Genomic DNA, 7,217 nt, shown 5'->3' with positions numbered 1-7,217 from the left:
TGCTACCCATCCGACACCGGACTTTTGATCAAAAGATGATAGTGTGCACTACATGCCCATCCATTGAATATTCCGACTACCAATCATTTCACTTTAGAAACAATATTGATCAGCTGAGTATGCCAGGAGGAGCTCAGCAGACCAGGCAGCATCTCTGGACAGACATAAGCAGTCGGCGTTTCGGGTCGAGATCCTTCACCGTGAAATTGTTTCTGAATAAATCACTTACCCACAGTTCGGTGTCTGGTGATCTATTGTAATGTGATGAACAGTGTCAAAAACATAATCTTATCCTCCAACAGTTTTTCCAATCCACCTCAACAACCCAGGGTTTGTTTGCAGAAATAACATCGCCTCGAATGAATGCTTAAAGACAAATTATGTCAGGAGTGGGATTCGAACCCACGACCCCAGATGGAGACCAGAACACTCCTATTTGTCGGAAGGACTTTCATTCCTTGAGTCTAGCGCCTTAAACCACTCGGCCATCCTGACAACTTTTGATGTGTGCTGAGAACGGAATGAATGCCAGACTTGTAAGCAAAGTTATATACACACAATCACGCATATCGTCCTGCCAATCGGAAATGAAAGCGAGAGTGTTACAATTTTCTCAGGTTAGGCAAATTCTGTGGAAAGTGAAGCTGTAAAACAATTCCAAATCGAACACTCGTGAGACGCGTCTCGGCAAGAATTTGTGAAGGATGTTTGCTGAGATAGATGAGAATGCCTGGAAGACTCAATAATTTTACATTTAGTGAAGCAGAGAAATAAACGTTTATAGACACGACTGAATCTAAAAATTGAGTGGGAGTTGATCGCAACAATGTCAACAGAAACTGAACACAGTTTGTTCAGTTAAACCGGGCAACACTGCATTACAGATGGACGTTGGTAAGTAGACTACAAGGACAATGATCTGATGATTGTGGAAGAAAGCGAAGATGTGACAAGGTTCACAAGAACATAAGACATCGTGCAGAAAGGCCGTTCGGTCTCTTGGGTTTGCTTCATCATTCCGTCATGGATGAGTTATTACAGTCAGAATGTTGTTCGGGCTTGTAGATCAATGTTTAATCTGACGGAGCGGAAACAGAAGCAGGGTGTTTTGGACGTTAGAGCACGGGCTTTCTGAGAGATGAGACGCTTTAGAGAACGTAATTCGCTCAGGTTCTCTGATCCAGTTTTAAATGTACCGAACACATTAAAATAAGGCAGGAACAAGCTCTGGACGCCACCGACTCAGTAAAAGGCTCCTCGCGAGATGTGGAAGACGGGTAGGCGTGCTGGAGTTGAATCTGGATGAACTCCGGTTCATTCAGAGCCACGGATATGATGGACCGGAACATATAGAGTGATAGGACAGCCAGGGTGCAGGGCACAGAAAACTGGGTGACAATCAGGAGGAAAAAGGTTTTAAAGACCCAGTGCAGACTATCTTTATGGCCATCACCGTCAGCAACACCTGGATGCCATTTCTGGTTGGATGACCTGGACGGGGAAAGACATAGAGGTCGGATCTCTGGCACTGAGTATGGTCTGTGACTCAGACTGGTAAGGGAAGAACAGATTCCCGGATGGTATGTTGCCCCCCGTGTTGAACATTCTCCAGTAGGAGCGTGAGCCGGCAGGGGTTGGCTCCAGCTCGGTGCCAATGACATCGGTAGGAACAGTGACGAATTTCTGCAATGGAAATTCAGAGATTTAGGTGCTGAGGTGTAGGGCAGGATCTTCGGGGTTCTGACAGTGACTCGTGCCGCGTCCTTATCAGGCCAGTAAAGGAAATATGATGCAGATTAACACGTGGCTAATGGTCTGGTGCAGGAGGGAGGCCATACGATTTTTCGATCATTGATCTATCTTCCAGGGAACCTGAGACCCATTGATAAAGACGATTTGCACGTGAACTAGAAATGCTAATATCCTGCCGAGGGTTAGCTAGCGCTGCATGATTAAGTTTAACCTACATTTGTAGGGAGGTGGGAACAAGCGTGCCAGAACAGTTAGTGGAGAGATTGTACCGACATTTTGATAAGATCTCACACAACGGCAGGAAGGTAGGACTAGTGCTCTGCACTGCGTATACTTCAGTCGCAGAAGTATCGGAGAATAAGTCGATGAACTCTGGGCTAGGATCAAAACTTGGAATCATGGTAACTTAGGCGTTAATGAGACTTGGTTGCAGAAGAGTCTGGTTTCTTTGTTTCAGAGTGATAGAGCGAGATGGACTAAAGCAGGAAAAGTAACGTTAATAATCAGCGAAAATGTCACGGCTGACTTCAGTCAGGACAGATGCAGAATTAAACTATTGTGGTTTTATGAGTGAAACTGAAAAAGAGGAAAGGTATGATCACGTTAATGGGGATAGTTTACTGACCACCCAATAGTCAATAGTATTTAGACGGCCAATGTTGAGGAGATATCGCTGTTTATTGCAAATCATTACGGTTGTTAGAGTAGGTGTTTTTAACATTCCGCACGTCGATTGTTAATTCCACACTTTTAAAGGACTATATGGGTAGGAGATCGTCCAATGTGTTCGGGATTTTTTTTTTTTTTAATTTGTGCGTTTACGAGTTGCCGAGAGCATGTGCGATACTTGATATACTATTATGAAATTAATGAGTCGGGGCAAGAAATAGAAGCTTGATTTAACGAACTCGTTGTAACTCGTGATCTCAATGGTTTCAATGTAAATATGTAAACGAACTTCGTTCGTGCTTTGTGAATTTTCATTGGAGAAAGGTCAATTTTGACGGTATCAAAAACACTTAACAAGTGTCGATTGGGGACGGACGTTTTCTGGTAAGTGGGACGCGTTCAGAAATGAGCCAATTATCTGTACATGTACTCAGTGAATGACCACTCTCCTTCGGCTTGCACTGTTCCAAATCGACATTCTTTTACAAACACTAATACACAAAATTCATGCAAACATACAATTTGAGAAGCAGCCCAATAGTGTATATTATGGAGCTTGGTCCACACACCATAATCGGGAACAAATGGAGTTCTACACAATTGATAAATGATTACAAATATTGAATAAAACATGAATGTTCAAATGTAAACCAGGCTGGAGGCGTCACTGTGATTGCTAATTATGTTACCAATTATTCCTTACCGCCTTCCTAAACACGGGTCTCAGTGTCGACTTATAATCCCATCCTTTGCCAAGACGCTCGCTGATGGGTTGAAGATCAGAGTGAGGATTCACCATCGGGATCACTAGAAGTGGAGGATAGTACGAAACTTCGGGAAAGTCCAAACAGAAGATGTTTGGCACAGTGATTGATTTGACCAGTTTTGGAATTGCTTCTCAATTTGCGTTCCTATTGACATTAATGGATCTGGTGTTGAAAGGGTGAACTGGATCACATTCCTTGGCATAAACATCACCGAGGATCTCAAGTCGTCTGTGCACGCCAGCTCTGTGGTGAAAAAGGCACAACAGCGCCTCCTTCACCTGAGACGTTTGAAAAAGTTTGGAATAGGTTTCCAAGTTCTAAGGTCTTTCCATAGTGGCACGATTGAGAGCATCCTGACTGGCTGCATCACTGCCTGGTATGCACACTGTACTTCGCTCCATGGCAGGACTCTAACATCCAGGCTCATCTGTACAGATGGAATTCCCTCTATTCCGGACGTAAACAAAGACAGGTGTGTAAATAGGGTTCTAAGGATCATAAGGGACCCGGGTCACGCTAACCACAAACTATTCCAGCTGCTACCATCCGGGAAACTGTACCACATTTTAAATGCAGCGAACAAAAGCTACGGGATATCTTCCACCAGGCCATCAGGCGGTTTAATTAATGCTGACGCAACTGTATTTCTATGTTCTAATGTCTATACTGGCGTACATAATTCTGCTTAGAAGTTACGACAATTGCAAGTTGCTCATTTATACGAAGACGTATCGATTTTTTTTTAACCTCATGTATATGAATGATGTCACTAATCAAGTCAATTTAATTCAAATAAACGATACAAAATAAAGAGGGAGTTAAAATAAAAGTGGATTTGTAATATTAATCATGGACTCTAACATCTGATGGGATTTGCCTGAGGATAGAGAGGCAGAGATGAGATTGCTGGGTCTAAACCAATGTATCAATACTCCGGATTGCAAAGGACACTGTGGGACAGGGGAATAGCTATATTGCTCCATCTTGCAGAACGGAAATCAGGATAAAGCGAGTAACTCCAGAGTGTGCGTTAATCGGCAGAGCTATAGAAGTCATAAGAGTTTTCAATTGTTCTAACAATACCACCATTTCCATCACTAAATCAATGGCAAATAATGTAAAAAAGAATAGATGCCAACACAGTCCCCTGTGAAACACTGCTGGACAACGCCTACCAGTCAGAAATCGCTCTATTTACCCGCCCCCCCCAGTCATCAGCCACTGCTTTGTCCATGCTAGAACGTTCACTGTATTACCATGTAGCTTGTCAAGCAGCCTCATGTGTGGCACCTTCTCAAAAGCATTCGGAAAATCTCTTTTGTCTGGCTTGTTCCCCCTTGAAAGAATTCCATTAGATTTCTCAGGCAAGATTTTCCCTGGATGAAGCCATGCTGACTCCGGCCTAGTTTATCATGTGTCTCCAAGTACACTGAGATATCATCAGTAATAATTAACTCGGACATCTTCCAAACCCCTGTGGTCAAACAAAATGGCTTAGATTTTCCTTTCTTCTGTGAAGAAGAGTGAAGTGACAGTTACAATTTTCCAGTCTTCCGGAAACATTGCAGACGGAGTGGTTGTTGCAAGATCATTTATAATACTTCAACCATGTCTTCAGCCAACTCTTTCACAACTATGGCGTGTATACCGTATGGTCCATCTGATCTACTTCATATATTTGAGTTACTCACTAACCTACTCTCCCGTCATGGTAACTTCTCACACCTCAGACCCACGACACCTCAAATTTCCAACACACTGCTAGTGTCTTCCACAGCGAAGACTGATGCAAAATATTTATTTAGTTCTTCCGGTATTTGATGGTCCCACATTGCTACATCTCCAGCATCGTTGTTCAGCGATCCGATGTCCAGTCTTGCTATTTTTCTTATGTATGAAGAAGAGTTTGATGTCCTTACTAATGTTATTCGCTATCATACTTTCGTACTCGATCTTTCCGTTCATAATCACTTTCCGGTGCTCCAACTTCCCACTACTCTTGCTCAATTGTTCACCCTCCCTTTTGCTTTTTATTTTCATTTTGAAATCCCTTATTAGGACCAGATAGCCATAAGATATAAGTGAAAGTATTCCATTCGGCGTGTTGTGTCTGCTACACCAGTCAATCATGTGTTGATCCAAATCTTCCAGTCATCCTCACTTCCCTGTCTCTTCACCACATACTCTTTGATGACCTAGTTAATCAAGAACCGACCTATTCCTGAATTAAATACACCCAATGTCCTGGCCTCCACAGACGCTCGTGGCAACAAGTTCCATTGATTTACCACCCTCTGACTAAGCTAATTTGTCCTCATCTCAATTCTAAATGGACATTCATCAATCCTGAAGTCGTGCCCTCTTGTCCAACCTATGCTTCCCTGGCTTCACCAACTTCCCTGTAATTCCATGGGCTCTTATCTTGTTAAGCAGCCTCACGTATAGCACCTTGTCAAAGGCTTTCTGAAAATCCAAGTACACCACTTCTACTGCATCTCCTTTGACTACCCTGCTTGTAATTTCCCAATAAAATCGCAACAGGTTTGTCAGACAGGATTTTCCTTTCAGGCTTTAGCCTACCTTGCTGTGTGCCTCTCGATACTCGGTAATCTCATCCCTTTCAATCGATTCCAACAACTTTCCAAACACCGATATCAGACTAACTGGTTTCTAGTTTCCGTTCTGCTGCCTCCCACCATTCTTAAATAGGGGAGTAACATTTGCAATTTGAAATTTTCCAGTCTTCCGGTACAATGCCAGAATTCATCAATTCTTGAAAGATCATCGTTAATGCTTCTGCAATCTCTCCAGCTACTCCTTTCAGATCCCGAGGGTGTTTTCCATCAGGTCAGGGGATTTATCCACCCACAGAGGAGGAAGCCTCCTGAGCACCTTCTCAGTCGTAATTTTCCCTGCACAAATTTTACTTCCAGGACACTCTTGAATGTCCAGTTTACTGCAGACGTCTTCCACTGTGAAGACTGATGCAAATTGCGCATTCAGATCCTCAACCGTGGCGTTAGCAATGGTTGTGTCATCACTTCTTTGAACTGTTTTTCTTTCTCTTTGAGATGTATATATCTTGTGCCTTCCAGATTGTTTCCACGTATTCCAGACATTGCAGTTCATCTGTCATCCCTGCCAGTGTTATTTTTCTTTCTCAATCAGTTCTGGCCAACTACTCACTCAGCCTCTGTAATTCCGATTAATCCACTGATATACTGATACATTTGTCTTGAGCTTCTTCTCAAATTTCGGGGGGAATTCGATCATGTTATGATCACTTTCTCCTAAGGATTCTGATAGCTGGAGCTCTCTGAACAATTTTGGTTCATTGTGCATCACCCAGTCCAGAAAAGCCGATCCATTGAGCTCAAACATGAGGGGCTGTGATAAGCCATCTAGTAGATATTCTAGAAACTATGTATCCCGTAATGAAGCACCCACCAGATATCCACCAAACTACATGCATATTGAAGTTCTCCATGACAATTGAAACATGGCCTTTCCAGAATGCATCTTCCACCTCCCGTTGTAATTTGCAGGCCACATCATTACTGCTGTTTCGGGGTCTGTACACAATTCCCAGCGGCGTTTTGTTTTTAACCTTGCGGTTCTTTCGCCCTATCACAAATAAAGTAACCTTCTGGTATTCGGCAGATCCACTGCGGGGAAATATCAACGCTGACTATTATCGCTATAATCTTATTGCCCTCTATGGAACTCCGACACAAGATCCTTCTGCATATCAATACTCTCCCAGCCTTTCTCATTGTTATATTTGTACTTCATCTCTCAGAGGTTAAGGTTTCGTATTTGAGCAGCTTAAATGCTATCATTTCTTCGCCAATATTTGTTGTTGAGTCTGTAATATTTCATTATTTGAGTGTATTGTAAATATGCTGTTTTATTATATGTTATTTCACATTTACACAATAGATTAAGTGTATTTTAATGTAATTGGCTTTGGTATTTTTTCCCGTGATTAGATCATCAACAGCAGCCATTCTAGTACTTAACGCACGCCTT

General features: G+C 42.6%; 1 non-coding gene across 1 annotated transcript; it reads right to left on the bottom strand.

Moving 5' to 3' along the window:
• Window positions 1-381: 381 nt before the first annotated feature.
• trnal-caa (transfer RNA leucine (anticodon CAA)) lies at window positions 382-495 on the bottom strand. The gene is made up of 2 exons: window positions 458-495; window positions 382-416 (listed from the first exon to the last, which is right to left on the bottom strand). It is a non-coding gene; the product is annotated as a tRNA-Leu (tRNA).
• Window positions 496-7,217: the final 6,722 nt, after the last annotated feature.

This window comes from Hypanus sabinus, unplaced genomic scaffold (assembly GCF_030144855.1).
Source record: "Hypanus sabinus isolate sHypSab1 unplaced genomic scaffold, sHypSab1.hap1 scaffold_479, whole genome shotgun sequence".
Taxonomy (NCBI): Eukaryota; Metazoa; Chordata; class Chondrichthyes; order Myliobatiformes; family Dasyatidae; genus Hypanus; species Hypanus sabinus.
Note: the sequence above shows the minus strand (reverse complement) of the source record. Positions and strands in the feature narration are given on the sequence as shown.